An 18,773-nucleotide genomic window follows, 5' to 3' on the forward strand; every position below is an offset into this window, starting at 1 on the left:
CCTGCTGATGCAAATGGGCACAAGTTCCACTGGGCCAGTGAAGGTCTGTCCTTAGTTTCCACAGATTAATTTTTGAATGCTGCCAACAATAAAGAACTGATTTTAGTTTGTTTTAAATGTAGGGTTTGGTACCCACAATTATTAAAAGGCAGCCCAAGATGATAAACCAACTAAGTTTGCTGTGTGTGTGAAATGAGCTTCTCCTCCTCACACTTTTGTTCTCTTCATGCTCCCCTATCATTCGTCCTGTCCTCATTTATCTGCTTCTATCCTGTATCTTATGGCTTAACCTAAAGCCTATCAAAGTGAAATGTCAAACCTCATTGAATCAAACAGGCTTCAAATGAGGCCTGTAGGAATTAATCAGTATGGATACCCTTCACCTCTGTGAGCTGCTGCATGCTTTCAGGTCTCAGTAACATCAGCAAACCTCAGAGGACCAAGCCCATAGCTAGATGGTGGTACTAGGACTACTAGGAGCCCAAGACATCTTGCAGCTTTTGGGTTTCAGAAGTTGCAGCATATTGATCTGACAGGCAGAGGAGCTAGTGTATTGACACTGGGAGGCTCTAACAGAACATTTCATGGGATTGGAAGCTTGTTAGGCCCATCTCAAATTTTCATTTAAGTTATCATAATAGCCTTTTTTCTCAACCCTCCTGGGGTCTGCTAGAGGAAAAAAAAAAAGGGATAAAAAATTAATTCAGGTTCACGTTCTTTTGTGACTGCTCCTACTGAGCACAATAAACTTACATGCTGCTTTTAATTAGCATTTAGTTAACTGCTCATTTTTGTGCAGAAACAGCACCAACTCTAGTGAACACAGAGACACTGAACTAAGAGCTGGAATGGCAGTGTGACAGGGAGAAGACTAGGTGGAAGTACTCAAAAAGTAATCACTGAGACTCCGGGGGTAACAGAGAGCACCAGTGCTTGGGCTCCATCTGATTCTAAACTGTACAAATAGGAACAACATATTTGAACACATAACAGGCTTCATGTCACTGTGCTTTAAAACTTGCTAGTGTCATAGCAATAGAACCCAATTACAACCCAAACCTGAGCTCAACAGTATTCAAAATCACAACAAACTAAGAAGTTCTTCTATAGCACTATGTTTCCATAGCTGTAAGGGATTCCATCAGCACAAATGTTGCAGAGTCATTACTCTTACCATTTCCATTTGTCCCACTTCCTACCTGATAGGAGAAAGACCTATCTAATTACAGCTACTGCATCATATTTTCAGCAAGAATACAAGACCCAGCTTTTGAAAAACTAACAGTGTAGTTTCAGGAGAATATTGGGTCCCATGAGTGCTGCTCCTTCTTCAATCACTACTCAGCACCATATATCTAGGGTATGAGTTAATAACCAGTTTGGAATGGATAAAATTATCTATTTTGTCACCACAATTAGCATGGGATACTTCTTGAGAATTTAAATATTAACTTGCCAAAAAAGGGAAATAATAAAGGCACTGGCTGAATTTATAAAAAGGGTGATAGGTCTTCTCTGCAGACATGCAGATACATATCACCATATCCATGAAACCATAAAACAAGCTAGTACATATGAAGCTTATACACTGCTTCATCTGAGGAAAAAATACACTTCTTTTCTTTTCCAAGTTGAAGTTCAAGAAAATATTGCTGACTATCCTTGTTTATCCCACCTGGACTGCATGAGTTGGAAGCCACAGGAATTTATCCCGTACCCTGTCTTTATTGTGATGGGATATTCAACCACAGAAGATGTGGCATCTTTCAAAAAATGTTCAGGAAATTCATGACAGAAACAAGGCCTTTATTATTTTCAACTCCTATGAGATGGCAGCACATTTTTACCATTGTTTCACTGTTTATGCTGCAGTCATAAAAAAAAAAAAGGAAAAAGTGTCACTTAAATGCCTTGTTCTTCATTTATGAAGTCAGACTAACAAGGTGAGCCTGCTGCATGGGCTTCACAGCCAAACAGACTGTATTCTTGTGCTGACATGCACGAAAGCTAGAGCTGCAAGCCCAGGAGAGTGGCTTAATTCCCATGCAGAGCCTAAGATGGCATTTACATGGTTAGACATCTCTGTACTAAATAAATACAGCTACAGAGAGACAAAATGTCATCCACTGGAATCCAGTGCTTCTGAAGAAAGTGGACTGCTTTTTACAGGGCTACAGTGTGGCAGCAGTGTTGTTGTCTGCTGTATAGGCCCTGGTGAACCCTGAGCATATACTTCTGTACTGAAGTTGTTAACCTTCTCTCAGGGTACTGTATTGAGACCCTGATAATACTGAATCTGTGGAGGGTAGCTTGTTACATGTGAGCAAGTATGAGCAACAGTCATCACTGAATACCTAAACTTTTTACATGTCTTGTAAAATTATGTCATTTTTGAGCACTGAAAGGTTGTTGGAAAGTCACTTAGCTTTGCCAGGGCATCACTTAATTATCATAACCTTAATTGTGTCATTTTCATAAATGAAACACATGCAAAAAGGGATGCACTGTTGCAGAATAGTAAAAATTGTAGTTAAAAGATATTAATCAAGCTGAATCCTGTGTGGTTTTGGTAGATAATAAACAGGTGATAGATTGATCTCTAAAATTACATGCATATTATGAGCATAATCTTCACTCTAATGCAGGGTTGTAGAATTTTACAGTCTCATAAGTTTGCATAGTTTCACCTGGAACATCAAAACAATTGCTAAAAGCACAGTAAATTGTACAGCTAGCCATCTGCTTACCCTTTTGACCTTTCAAATCTTATAAAAACCCAAGCTCATAACTTTTCACTCTATGAATTTCAACTTTTTTTTTTAATACAATATATTCAGAAGGTTACTTCATCTTTTTTGTGTAATAAAAAAGATCCATTCCATTTGATAATATTTCGTGGCAATAGCCATTTTGTCTTGAAAGGAGTCTGAGTGCTATCAGTAGAGCTAATAGGATTGTGGGACACTGCCAGTTGTTTTATCTGGCTGCAAACATTTATTTTGAGTCATGCCCTCCTTGTATGGGTTCACCTATCAGAGCCTATTGGAAATTACATCAAGCAACTGCTTTGGAAGAAGGTTAAGTAGCACCAGTGTCTTGTTGCCTGCGTTAATCTCTGGTATTGTGAATTGCTCCGCTTTGGTTTTCAGAAACACAAAGATTAAGCTTTCCTGTTTTTTAGCACTGAACTATCATATGTCCCCCTGAAGTTCATATTTCTTTTCCAGCTGGACAATTAGAAATATAAAACCTATCAGTGCATGGTTTTAAGACACAGTACTATGCCAGTACTTCTCTATGGCCAAAACCCTATACAGCATGTGTCGTATTTCTGAAGTGGCACAAGTTAATACATAAGTTATGGCAAAGGTGCTCCCTTGACCTGACTGCTATGGATAGAAAGAAAAATCTGTATGAAAAAATACACACAATAAAACTAAGATTTTTATATGCAAGGAGATTAAATTAGGGCTTACACATATCAAAGTTGAAGAAAATACAGATCAGAGACATCAGCAGATAGAAAGAAAAGAAGAGAAAACCAAGGAACCTCTTCAAAACAACTCATGAGCTACAGCCAAATCAGGGCAAGGTTTCAGAATGATGTTCTCCATGTGAAACACAGCACAGGACAGCACCCTGTTAGGGTAAAGTGGATCAGTTCTCTGACAATTTCATTAGTGGGAAAATAATACTCCATACTATTATAACATCTTTAGCAAGCTTGGGGAAGGATTGCTCTATCTTCTATGACATAAAAGAGAGACCTTAAGACACCATCACTGTAGTGGTCAAAGCACCAGTTGAGATGGACTCAGACAAATGATGTAATTTAAGTTCATTTCCAAAAGTGAACCTCCCATTTCTTTTAGGGGTTGTTTTTTTTTTTTCCCCCTATATCAGAGATAATGACATTATGCATGAATCTCATGGAGGTCCAAGAGCCACTAGCTACTCTTCATAAATACAAACAAGGTGAAAAATCTTGTTATTCACTCAAAATAGGTTTGATAGTTCTTTCATCAACCAAGAGTTTACGTTTATCCTCACCAATGAAGAACTAAAAAAACCCTATAATGTTCACATGCAATTTTAAAACTGATTTGACTTTCAAAACTATACAAAAATTTCTTAGATTAACATTACTAATTCTCTCTTGCCCCAAATTCATTTGGAGTTGCATTATATTCTCCATTCTCCTGATAAGATGAAGTCTATGCATTCTGTCCATATGCCTGTCTCGCTTAATAACCCTCCAACTTCTTGGTCACTTTCAAAAAGGCACACCTTTCAGAAGTGTTCATTTCCTACAAATATCATGAAAACAATTGACTATTGGCAAAAGACCCAAATTATTGCCTCAGCTGAGGGAAAGATCTTTTCCTATTCTCAGAGATAAGAGCCAGTAAATCTGCACACATGTTCTGAACAAGCTGCAGCAATTTGTCCAGCCAAATAAACTGAGGATGCCACAGGGAGATAGGCTTGCTGCAAGAGGGAGATTGTCAAGGAATAATGAGAAAACCAGAGGAAAGTGGTTTTAACTGGCAGTAGGATGCAATTATGGGATGTAAGGTACAAATCTGTAGGAAGAATTATTTTTAACATCAAGTTCTGCTCACAAAACAATGTTTCCTAAAAAAAATAATTGGAGTACAGTACATTAGTTCATATCTTTTTTTCTTTATGAGGTCTCCTTGAAAATACTTTGAAATAAAAGATGTGAGTCATAACATTTCAAAGAAACAACAGGAGAATACCTGCCTATGTACCACACTTTAATCTGCAGGAAAACTGAATAAGAATCCACCTATGGGAACCATGTAGTCAGAATTTTTATCAGAAGAGCTCTCATCAAATTATAATACTTGACATACTCTGTGAATTAAGAGAGACTACTGTTCAGCTTTACAGCAAAAAAAAAAAATAAAAATCAATAGGAAATCTGTCAGTTGCACTATCTTAGCCAAGTACTACATGCAAACTTCTCCACATGTATGTGTGTATACCTTGCTTCTTCAGCAAGAAGGCTTAAAAACCAAAAAGAATGGACGCTAATAGTGGTGTAATTAAGTAAATTGAAGATGGTGAGAACCAAACGGAAAATGACATGCTTAGATGGGTAGAAAAGGAAACAAATTTTAAATTATGATCAAATTTTTAATCTTTCCACTCTTCATTTGCTCACATGGGGGGTGTGGGCAGCACAGAAAATTTAATGACATGATGAGAAACTGGGCTTCATTTCTTCCTTCACAGTAGATGCAAGTCTGAGATTATTTTTAACCTTTCTTTCTAATAAATGAGAACTTTTATTCAGGATGTTAAACATAAAAGGAAACATTGGAGGTTCCAATAGGTTTCTAGTGGGAAAAATCCTGTGCCACAACCAAACTGTCTGCCTGTGTCATGATTTGAACCAAATGGATTGCTAAGCAGAAAAGTGATGTCACACCGTGACACCGTGTTAAGAAGCCCATTAGCATCACAACCTACAGTGGGATAGGCTTGGTTTAACATGAGAGTATGTTTGGTGTTTGATAGTTTCTGATACAGTTTCCTTCAACATGCCTCCAGAGTCCCTTTCTGTCCCAGGGGACCAAGCACATTTTTCTGTAGATTTATCAATACACCAACATGTACTCATACAGAAAGCATGGATACTGCAACTTCCAGGCACAAAATAACCATGAAAAAGGAGCTCAGAATTGCCTGTGCATTAAGTTCAGCCACATGTTTAAGGTCTGCATGTCCTGGCATTAATCAGACTTCAGATAAACATGCTCCACCTGCACCTTCTTGTATTCTGTGGGACCCTTGTCAACCTTGCTGGTTCAACCTCATTTGAATCATTCCTGTTCCTCCACATTGATATCAGGTTTGCTTAATGGAAAAGGATTTTAAACAGAGGAATCATAACTGTTTCCTCAACCAGAGTTGATTCAATGCAACAAAATAGTACCTTGTTACATTGTGAAGAAGTGCAGCATTATAGCCACATCCCTCAAATATATTTTAAAAAAAATCAACAAAAACAATGTGCTTTTATGTTTACTCCATGTGGGCTTCACTCATTTGGGCTTATCCTTCAATAACACAATACTTATGAATTGGAATTCATCTTTTAATGTAGTCACTGTATGTAACAAAATCTTGAAGACAGGATTAAGTGTCAAAGCCTGACTTCTAGAAATTATGGCCTTAAAGAGGAAGAGGAAATGAGAAAAATGGAAGAGACCATGACAGTTGATAATTATTGTTGGAAGAAATATTTATATCTTTTTCCCTTTGGGTTGATTTTTGCCACAGTTGAGAAAGTGACTGAAAAGCCATATAAATTGATACCAAATGACAAAGTAAATTTAGAATGTAAATAGATATATACACACCAAATCCACATGGGTAACTGTTGAATTTCAAAAATGCAAACTATTAATAGCCTTGGAAGACTGCATCTGTAAAGTCAGCTTCTCATACAACCTCCTATGCAATTCTGGGTTGTCCTCCCACTCCAAGTTTCCAAGCTGAAGGCTTTATTCTGCATGATATATGTGCCCTCCAAAGATGCATATTATCTCCAAAACAAATTCTACTAAGATATGTCCACAGTAAAAGAAACCAGATCTCCTTATCCCCTTTTATCTTTGTAAGAAATAACCTCTTCTCAGTGATGACCAGTGATAGGACAAGGGGTAATGGGAGCAAATTGGAGCATAGGAGGTTCAACGTTAATATCCGAAAAAAAATTTTTACTGTGAGAGTGACAGAGCCCTGGGACAGGCTGCCCAGGGAAGTTGTGGAGTCTCCTTCACTGGAGACATTCAAAACCCACCTGGATGCGTTCCTGTGTGATGTGCTCTAGGTGACCCTGCTCTGGCAGTAGGGTTGGACTAGATGATTCTCGAGGTCCCTTCCAACCCCTAGGATTCTATGATTCTATGATCATGTTATCTCATTTTTTAAAAAATCTACTTGCAGGATGCAGACCTGTGGCAAAACAATTATCAGAACATCTCAGTATTTAATAATACATGCAATTCAAGATGTGCATTGCCCCTGGCCTGGAATACATATGTGTGAGTGAATAGTAGCACTTTTTCACTTTCTGTTTGTAAACATTTAAGCTAGAAAGCTAATATCCTAAGGGTGCAATTGTTAAGTGTCTATCCAAGGCAGCTCTGCATGGGTTTCTGATTTCTGAAAGAGCTGTAAAGGAGAACAAAAGACTTCTAATCTGCTTGAATTCTTGGGTCTGTCAGTCTTTATTCAAAATCTGTAGAAAAAATCCACACTCTTTGTAGATGATACAATGGTCGAACCAGACCCAAGAACACAAAAAAAGCAGCAGAGATGAGCACTGTGAATTAATGTGCTGACAAGTAACAACCTTCAGACCAGAGATTCCATTACCTACAGGTTACAGCACAGCAAGAAAAACCTTGCTTTTCACTTTACATCCTATTTAGTATCCATCTACAATTAATTTTTCTTCTAAAATAAATATTTTCATTTTCCATTGACTGTATTTTCTCATGGGTGTTTTCTTTTAACTTCAAAACACATTTCCACTAATCACACAGTTACTCCCTTTGAGAAAAGGAAGTTCAGTTACAATATTTGTTCATATTTATCATTATGCCAGCAGTTTTATAATCACCCCAGTGGTCTGCATGCTCACCATCAACCGTATTATCATACCATGCATTTTTTTCCTCAGTGCCTGACATCTCTGATTAATAAAGTTACATGGTTGTAGATGGCCTCGATTTTCCAAACCCATGTCTGGCTTTCCTTTGCAAGCATCACTGTATTCTGCCTAAATATTAATCTTCCTCATTCTGTTGTCTTCAGAAAATAGAAGCCACAACCATGCCACCTAGTAGCTGCTTTCTACAGCCAGCCTGAGCTGGCAGGGGTTGCATCCTTCCTAAACTATAGTCCTAATCCTATTGTGAAAGGTTTTTTCCTAGCAGATGTGCAATTACTGCTTTTTTCACTTGGTCTTCTCTCATGCAGTGCAGAAGTCCTTAATTTCATTCACTATTTCCTACTGACCAGTGTTACTAACTGGTAACATCCTCTTTTTCACCTAAAGTGTTTCCTTTCCACCCTGGTGTTTCACATGATGAAACCAAATGCAAATGCATTCTCATCATTTCCAACTGCAAAGTTGATTAAGAATCCCTAGTCAATTATCTGAAAGTGTAACACTCTCAGTCACAAATTTAGTTATTTATACCCTTCTGTACCATCCTAAACGCTTTCCCTGCTTTTCACAGTTCTCTACAACAAGCTTTTTGCACCACAGTAATGAATTGAGTTCTTCTGACACCCAAAGATCTCAGAGTAGTAAATTCTCATAATGTGCTGCTACTTACATAAATTATGCCCTTGATTTCTGTTTGTCTAGAAGACTACTTTGGGATTACAGATAAAAATGGAAGAAAAATTGATTGCTACTTTGCATTCACAGTCAGGTTAACAATTACCAAAATACATCCTTTATCCTGCTCTAGAGAACAAGTACACGATCTCTTCTCATTTAAAAATAAATGCAGACTCTTTTCTAGTACATTATTTTACATGGCCTGTAATACAGTGTTGTTATCCCACAGTCAAAATCATGGAACTAAACTTGGAAAGACAGAGATTAAGTGGAGCAAACCTAAGGCAGGACTGAAAGGCAGAGTCATGCATGTGTGGGAAGGGCTCACCATGTTTGCAGACTATACAGGTATTCATAAGACAGAGTGTTTGTGTTATACTGAGACTTCTAGACTGTTGGAATCTCTTAAAAAGAAGTAAAACGAGGTCTTTCTTTGGGATACACAGTAAAAAATAACTCTAGCCTCCAGCTGTACTAGTGGGTGCTCCTATGACTCTACAGCTCAGAGCAATGCCTTTTTTCCCCCTACATCAGTCCACTGCACATGCCTGATTAATTTAGTTGGAGAAAAAAAACTCCCTTTCCATACATCTCCATAGCTGTCTGATCAAATTGAAGGTTAAGTTACACGCTTGCCCTTTCAACTGTTCTTCACTGCTTCATGCATATTTCTGGCTGAATAGTTCATGATTTATTTATTTTTGTTTAGAGTTGAGCTGTTTGTCAAAATTCAGCAGTCACTGCAGCCACTAATGACTCCCACAGGTCAGGAAAGTAAAGACATATTTGCGCATCAAGTTCCTACTCGAAATTGTGTATGAGCATAACTGAGGCAAGAAGAACAATTCACAATTTTTTATTCAATACATTATATAATTAGATTGTTAATTATTTGTCCTTCTGAACTTAAACTTTAGAATAATGGTGTTATTTGACTTGGGAGTACATGATAATAACATGAAATTACAAGTTTTCAAAAGACAGTAGGAGTTTAGATTCTAACCAGAATTGTTTCTTTTGACTAGAAAGATGCCCTCCTGGAGAATGGCAGGACAGCTTCAGCTTGAGTCTTTGTCCAAAATCTTTAAACGGACTGTATCAGCAGGGTTTAAACTAGCATTACTAATACTGAACATTTTTACAAATGTTACAATGTTGACTTCACTTCCACACTCTGAGCACACCAATCCTTTTTTCCCCCCAGACACCGCCCCTGCTTGGAACATACTCAGAGTTGTGTGTCATCTTCTTGTGCTACCCAATTCCCATAGAACATCCTTAAGGTGAAGGATTTTTATTTTATTTTTTTTTTAGGTTCTCTGGGCTAAGACAGTATGAGAAGCCTTCTCTGTCACCAAATTAGGATGTTAGAATCTGCCACTTCTTGCTACCAGGAAAGTCCAAAACATGGGAGAGGTGATGGGTTGTTCTGAATGTTTTGTATCCCAGATACACCTGCTCAAATGGCAGCTTTTCCAGAGCACATTTGAAGACTGAGAGGATGGATTGTAACAGTTATTCACTGCACAGGGAACAGAAATATCTCAAGTAGAAAAACCTCTCTTCAACAACAAATGACCCAATTTGTTCCTCCCCAGTAACTAGCAATTTGGTACAGCTTTGCAAATCTAACTGCTGGTACAAATTGGTTACTTTAAATGGATCCTCACTTTCCTTAGCACAAGGCATGGCAAATTGCCTGCAAGTAATTTTGGGTCAGGTATGCCAATTTTTGGTTTAAAGTTAGTTATTTTTCCAGCTTCCACTTACTCTCACATAGCCTTTCCTCAGTTTAAGGAGAGTCAGAAGATATAATTTGCATTGCTAGGTATGTGATACAACAATTTGAGAGAGGATAAACATTTCAGATCTGATTCCTTTCAGTTAGATTCTCTGCTGGTACTTCTACTGTGGATTTCCAGATCAGACCCTCACATCCGGCATTCTGTAGAACCCGGGCAGGCTTTCAATTGTCTGACCTTTCACTAAGCCATGTTTCCTCCAGATGCTAAAATTGAATATAATTTCACTTTATTCAGTATTAATAAACTGTAAACAACATCATTACCTGTTCTTGGCAAAGTGCCTGAATTAAATAGGTCTCTTAATGTATCTTGTATGTGTATTAAAGCTATTTAAAAGCAAAATGCTGGGTGTGCTGATGACAAAAAGATCCTTTTTTCATTAATTTACTTGTTTTTAAGCTCCACATATTCCCAGTGAATATTTTCATTAGTTGACAATATGAGGCCTTTGCATCTACAATGCATTAATTACTAGCTAGCTTTCCAAGAAACCACTATTTTTCTAAGGAAGAATATCAACTCTCTCTCTTTAAAAGCTAAAATTTCAGGATAAATATTTATGAAGGCAGTGCTTACCTCCACACTCCAGTGAAAAATACTCAGTGGACAACTGATACAGCAGTTTTCCTCTGCATTGCTTCTACAGGTCTGATCAATTTTGGAAAAGATCAATTATTATTTATAAAGTTGCCCAGGATAATTTTAATTTCTTTTAACTGAACAGATGTTTGTTTGTTAGAACATTTGTAAGATACTCATAAAACCTTTATGTTTAGTTACCGATCATTGCAAAAAGAGAGTAACAGTAGTAAACATTCTTACTATTTTAGACAGACCACCTATAATCAAATATTAAGTTAACTCATTACAGATCTATATTTAACAGACAAATTTGAACATAGTTAAGTCCTAAATCTAGCATCCTGTGCATATTTTAACTTGAAATCTCTACCTTCTGTTGCCAATCTTTCCTGTTTGAACCAAGCAGCCACCACTACTTTTATTTAAAAATTTAGTTAACTTTATGCTAAGAACAAAAATACTCAAGTTTAAAAAAAAAAAAAGTCCCAAAGAATCTTACTTGGCTATACTGAAAGCATTATGCTATGCCAGGATTATTAGATACCATTACTGCTATTTATTTATGTAGACTCTAAACCAAAGCATCTTTTTGCATCTAAACCAAAGCATTCTTTGCCTCTGTCTTCATTCCTGCAGGGTCTCCCTATGACCCCCAGATTCATATAGCCCCAGAAGAAGTCAAGATAGAGGAAGAGTTTGACGTGGTAGATGAGGATTGGGTTAGGGATCAGTTGAGTAATCTGGACATCCATAAATCAATGGGTCCGGATGGAATGCACCCAAGGGTGCTGAGGGAGCTGGCGGAGGTCATTGCTAGGCCACTCTCCATCATCTTCAGTAAGTCATGGGCAACAGGTGAGGTGCCTGAGGACTGGAGGATAGCAAATGTCACACCAGTCTACAAGAAGGGCAAGAAGGAGGACCCGGGTAACTATAGACCGGTCAGCCTCACCTCCATCCCTGGAAAGGTGATGGAACAACTTGTTCTTGGCACTATCTCCAGGCACATCAAGGACATGGGGGTCATCAAGAGCAGTCAACATGGTTTTATCAAGGGTAAATCATGTTTGACTAACCTCATAGCCTTCTATGAGGAAATTACTAGGTGGATAGATGATGGTAGAGCGGTAGATGTGGTTTATCTTGATTTCAGTAAAGCATTTGACACCGTCTCCCACAGCATCCTTGTAGAAAAGTTGATCAGGTATGGGTTTGGTGATCAGGTAGTGAGGTGGATTAGGAACTGGTTGAAAGGAAGGAGTCAGAGAGTTGTAGTCAACGGGGCAGAATCTGGTTGGAGGTGTGTGACTAGTGGAGTCCCACAGGGGTCGGTACTGGGACCGGTGTTGTTCAACATCTTCATCAACGACCTGGATGAGGGTATAGAATGTACCCTCAGCAAGTTTGCTGATGACACTAAGCTGGGAGGAGTGGCTGACACACCAGAAGGCTGTGCTGCCATTCAGAGAGACTTAGATAGGTTGGAGAGTTGGGCGGGGAGAAACATGATGAAATTCAACAAGGGGAAGTGCAGAGTTTTACATTTGGGGAAGAACAACACCATGTCCCAGTACAGGTTGGGGGCTGAACTGCTGGAGAGTAGTGTAGGTGAAAGAGACCTGGGGGTCCTGGTAGACAGGAGGATGACCATGAGCCAGCAATGTGCCCTTGTGGCCAAGAAGGCCAATGGCATCCTGGGGTGCATTAGAAAGGGTGTGGTTAGTAGGTCAAGAGAGGTTCTCCTCCCCCTCTATTCTGCATTGGTGAGGCCACATCTGGAGTATTGTGTCCAGTTCTGGGCCCCTCAGTTCAAAAAGGACAGGGAACTGCTCGAAAGAGTCCAGCGCAGAGCTACGAAGATGATTAGGGGAGTGGAACATCTCCCTTATGAGGAAAGGCTGAGGGAGCTGGGTCTCTTTAGCTTGGAGAAAAGGAGACTGAGGGGTGACCTCATCAATGTTTACAAATATGTAAGGGGTGAGTGTCAGGGGGACGGAGTTAGGCTTTTCTCGGTGATGACCAGTGATAGGACAAGGGGTAATGGGTGTAAATTGGAGCATAGGAGGTTCAAGGTGAATATCCGGAAAAAAATTTTTACTGTAAGAGTGACAGAGCACTGGAACAGACTGCCCAGGGAGGTTGTGGAGTCTCCCTCACTGGAGACATTCAAAACCCACCTGGATGAGTTCCTGTGTGATGTACTCTAGGTGACCCTGCTCTGGCAGGGGGGTTGGACTAGATGATCTTTCGAGGTCCCTTCCAACCCCTAAGATTCTATGATTCTATGATCTCAAGGTAACAGAATACATACCAATATAGCCTGACATGGGTCAATGTTGGGGGACCTGTTAATTTTTCTTATTGTGCTTAAGCTTGCCACTGATATGTCTAGGGATTAGGTGAAATAAAACAGAGAAATTCAATTCTGAAGTACAAAGAAGTCTCTTTTCCCATTTTGGTTAGTCAAATTATCTCAGGAGTGAGTTTTCTGCTATATATTTAGCAGATACTGAGAGGAAAACTGTCAAGGATTTAGCTGGCTGTATCAGGGAGGAAGAAAGAACCACAAAATTAAGACCTAGAACCAGAAAATGTTCTAATCAGAAGACTAACAGGTGTCTCCTTCCCAATTTTAGATGGTTCTACCAAGCAAATACAACCCTACACCAATCTGGAGTCCATCAATGTACACTCTGAGGAACAAAAGCATGATTTCAACTGTTTCATGTAAGCAGAGGTGAAACATTTCTGAAACTCTGGCAGCATTTCACTACTTAAAAGCTGAGCTTCAATCACTGCTCATAAACTTTGTGTTTCCAGATGTCAGTTTGGGTGGACCTGAGGCTGTTTCTACAGCACGAGGAGCACAAAAGACAGACAGGTTCTTCCTAGAGTGCAGTCACATTGTTAAATAATGAAATGAAAAAATTCTTTGCATCTTTACCCAATAAAATTCCATAGAAATACAGGTGCTAATAACATAGCATTATTTATGGATAACAGCTGTCGTATTTCCCAGCTGTTTCCTTGTTGCCTGCTATAACATATGTTAATTTAAACTTTCACCAAATGTCAGGGATTGTTTGCAGTGCTCCAGCTGCAGCTTGGCAAGTTTTTTTCTTTAGGTTTGTGTAATTGCTTCCAGAACCAAACAATACAGCCAATAACAACATAAACAAGCCTTGTGCGGCTGCTGAGCTGTTTGTTAACTCAGCGAAGTGAATGCTTGCTGGAAAAAAAAAAAAAAAAAAGAAAGATATGAAATCTCTCACTTATCCTTATTTTCTGAGGTATTCATTTCTGAGGTTGTTCATACAGAAACTGCAGGGACAGTGGAGTCTTTAAAGGAAATCTCTAAGGAAAAATGCACCAAATTTTTTTTGTAGCCTCAATGATCATAAATTAAGTTAAATTTACATTTCTAGATAAATTGTATTCCAAATATCTCAAGGGAGGTATTCACTTTGCAAAGGCAACAAAAAAATTAATTGACTTAAAGAGGGACTAGGATTGATGTAGCAAACTTCATCATTGATAAGAGGTTGCCATATGAGATGAAGAGAAGAAAAAAACAGTAGAAACAGAGTATCACAGTGTTCACAACTTTCAATGCACTGAATTGCTCAGTAGGATAACAATATATAGCAATTAACAGTCTAAATTAGAAAACTGAAGGTGGAGAAGAAAACAGCAAGTAGGATTGACAGGATTAGTGAGGCATGTTGGGTTTCCTTCTCATGGGAAACTTTTGATCAGAATAAATACCATCTATGTGCAGAAGGCAAAGGTTGATATAGAGGGGACACTGACTTCTCATAAAACAGCTTATGCCACCTCTTCTCTACCGTGTTGCCTCTTCCACAGTGGGACACTGGCATTTCTTTGAAACACATGAAGTAAGAACACCTCCTGCTTTCTTTTTCTCCTATGTTGCCATCAGTTTTCAGAGATTATATTTAAATTACACTAAAGGTCAGCCTTGTCAGAGAGAACAACTTATATCTGCTTTTCAGAACAGAGTAAAGATCAATACACAGAAATGGAACTTATGCTTGTGTAAGTGTACAAATGATAGGATGATGCCAGCAAGCACAACACAAATATTGATCAATTTAAATATGTGAGTAAACAGAAAAGGAGAAAACATCAGCTGTAGTGACAAACTGACAAAGAGGCTGGCAGCAAATAAAATGAATGATGAGAGGGAAAACCCTTCTTTTCCTTATTTTTTTCTTAAATATGCTTTGTATTACCTCTCTGTCTTCTCATTCTGTTTTCAAATCATATTTTAAGCTTATCAGAGAAATATTTCTGAGTATATAGAACACAGTGATTTAGGTTATTATGATGTAGAAGCTCTGTAAAGAAGAGAAAGAATTCCTATGTTAAGTATACTAGAATCAAGATATCTTCAGTAACAAATAAGAAATCAGAAGATTAAAGTTGCATTTTGCTGTGCTAGAATTCAAGACAGCCTGACATTATGTGTTTTAATTAGTATATGTAAAAAAACCCAAAACAAACCAATAAAAAAGGCAGCATAGGCATAAGAGGCTTCCATTTCAATTTGTGCAAACCCATGCATTTATGCCACAGGCCTCCAACTTTTTCATGTGTAGATATCTTTGTGTCACTGACAGAGCAACAGAGTTCAGCTTGTGGCTGCCTGTGAAAAGCAGCATGTGCCTGTGCTTTGTCCAGGGACCAAACACTCTGATTGGGACCCCCCCTCACTTCTGATTGGGACCTTCCTCCACTATCCCCATCCCCTCACTTCTGATTGGGACCTTCCTCCACTCACTATTCTGTGGCATTTTGTGGATGTTTACCCTGAATAATTCAATTTTGACCAACAAAAAGAGGGTTAGTGTCTCTCCAAAGGTTTACAGACCTCTCCTACAAGAACAGTTCTACAAATGCTACTGAACTGCTCAAGTATAAACCTACTCTTCAGCACCGTAGGCAGAGACCAGAGCACTTAATGATTCTTCCTTTTCAGCAGCACTCCTATGCCCAAAGCTGCTGAAATAGACAAGGCTTCCAGCTTGTTGATATTCTGCCAACTGACACAAAAATTAAATTTCACCCAGTTGAGTCAACCTCATTTAGTCAAGGGCTGTTTAACAGTTTTTTTTTAAAAGCCTGATTCCACCACCACAGTTAAATGCAACAGCTTTTCTCTGATGGAGCTACCATATCCTTAATATTGACTTAATCCCCAAGCATGAAGATTTATGGAATGGGTTGTATTGAACAGTGATTCCACAAAATGATGGTAGAGGAAACTCATTACAAATTTTCTTCTTTTGTTTGTGTATTTTTAAATCTTCGATCCTGAAGGCCAAGTCTGCTCTAATGCCAGCTTAACCTTCCCCTAGAAGCTTCAGAGATCAGAATATCTGGTTTTAAGAAAAATCAAGCAGTTCTGCACTGTGGCACATGCAGTTGTGTGATTTTGCACACTGAAATTCCTTTCTGCAAGCACAATGCTTGTGCTCAAAGTCTAAAGACTTCTTGAAACCTTGCTCTAGTCTACATGTAGTAATGTAAGTGGAAAGACTTAGAAAAGATTCTGAATCAAATACAAAAAGTACACAGTTTTACTGTGGTGAAAGGGGAGAAAATATTTGGTCATTGTTTTGAATTTATCATCACCACAGATTATCAATAGCACAGCATTTACTAGATAGATGTTAAGTTGGTTCCTTCATGAAACAATGGGGTGATCCTTAATTACCATTTCCATAGAAGCAAGAGCTCCACTTTGAAGCATAAAGTAAAGCTGTGAATTCCCTCCCCTTTTCCCACTTTCAAGCTGTAATATCTTAATTTTCCATTATTGAAAGCAGCTGGGGACAAAATTTTAACAAACTCCAAGTAGTATTTGAAGTTTCCTCTCTTCTAGGTATTGAGACTTTCAAGCCAAATATCAAAACCAAGGAGACATACTGCCTCCCATTTCACATGCTTTCATTTCTGCTTCAGTGTTGAACTTTGTACTTGTTTTCTAAATTCACATCCACAATAAAAGTTACCACTAGTAGAACAAATAATGCAAATGAAAATTAAGTGCAGTGAATGACTTCCCTCAAACCTGACTTCTTCCTCTAGATACAGTGAATTTATACTGAATCTGAGCTCCCAGACAAGCATACCTTAAGATGTAAAGGTTTGTTTTCAGATTATGCAGTGAGCAATGGCTAATGGAGAACACAAATGTCACAGTTCCCTGCAGGTCAGAAGTTGATTTTCAGTTTAAAAAAAAAAAAAAAAAAAATTAATTTCAGCCACAGCTGAAGAGTGGAACTCACTATTAAGTTAGACCTTTCCCATTGTAGAAGCAGAACTTCTTGCTCAAAAATCTCAAGCTTTGCTCCAGTGCTTAAGGGCACCCCTGAGCAGCACACTTTTGCTCACTGCATCTGTTCCATCTTTATAGCTGCAAAAGCTGCCTCTTAAGCTGCAATCTCTTTTTAGGGCACCAAGACAGCCACCAGATCACTGTGATGAGTACCTGACAAAATACACAGTAAATAAACCTGAACTAATCCTTTCATCACAGCAACCAAGGTGTTGGGTCAGTACTTCCTTGTCTTTTTCTAGTTTTGAAACCACCATTGAACACTCTCAATAGTTTGGAGCCACATCATTTACAGAGGAAGACTGATTCCTTTGTGTACTGCCCCTCCCTAACCTTTGGCAGCAAGAGCAGTCCTGCTCTGCCAGTGCTCTTGCCTGGGTCTGAGGCTTTTCCCCACTCCCAATAACCTGCTGCACTCGAGCCTCTGGCCATTGGTCCAGTCAACCCCACACCTAAAACCTACACACAGCTTTCACTTGCTTTCTTCCTAAAAAAAAACACCCCACAGTTTCAGGTACTTTCAGGCTACCATTGCTCTGACCCAACTAGTGTCAAAAGATTATTGCCAGAGTCTTGTCCAGAAGTTTCACTCCCTGTGAACTCTGAAGTTACCTGGTGTTTGAAGATGCCTGAATAATTAATTAACACCTTGAACTCACAGTAAGGTGCACCTTATAAAAAACATATGGGCTGTTACAATCCTATTTTTATGTCTCTGTAGGTGGTTTCTTATGTTGGCTGAAAGTCAATCCAGTATTAAACTATACCCCAAGATTAGATTTTTTCTGTACTAAATGAGTTCAAATCAAATCAAATCACTACTCCTTTATAGCTCTTAGCATATTCCAGTTTGTTCTTAGAGAACAGTAGCAATCTATGTGAGCTCAGAAGTCAAAAGCAGGATGGCAACTACATCTGGCATGTAAGGAAACATACAGGTGAGCAGCAGGGTAAAGTAGGTAAATATAGTTCTGACTTCTGTATTGGTGTCCATGGGGATACAGGCAGAAGTAGTGATCCACTGACTTATCAGAAAACATTGATTTCCTTAGATCTGAGGAAGAAAACAAAATGGAGAGCATCCCAAAAGAATAGAAGCAGCAAATGTAAAAGCTGGTCCAAGCTCCAGATGTGATTGAGTCTTTAACTTCAAGAGAAAGACCCCCAAAAAGCTTGAACAAATATCCAAATGCTAACCATAAAATGAAATCCGTTACCAAACTCAGTGTATAACTACTTTTGAGGTTTTCCAGAGAAAATCTCCTGTTGTGCACAACAGCACTCTGAGCAGAAGATATAAAGGGTTAAATCCTGAAGCCATCACTTTTATTCCTGTATAATTACTTACTCTAAACACTGAGTTTGGTTACTTCTAAAATCTTGTCCCTAGTTTCACAGCACATTAGAACTATTCATTTCAGTATTCTGTTATGTTTTTCCTTTTAACACTCTATGTAAAACAGAGGTTTTGAGGATGAATTATTTAGCACTCTGCAGAAAATCTGCTTTAAAATCTTCTTGGGGACACTGAATACATTTATTACCCTGGAAAAACTCAGATCCAGCATCTGTTGTCCTGTGTGTTTTACTGTCTAATGACAAGGCTGCCTGTGGGATTTGTTTACAGCAGGGCTTTCTG

This window comes from Chaetura pelagica, unplaced genomic scaffold (genome assembly GCF_000747805.2).
Source record: "Chaetura pelagica isolate M959 unplaced genomic scaffold, ChaPel_1.0 scaffold21, whole genome shotgun sequence".
Lineage (NCBI taxonomy): Eukaryota > Metazoa > Chordata > Aves > Apodiformes > Apodidae > Chaetura > Chaetura pelagica.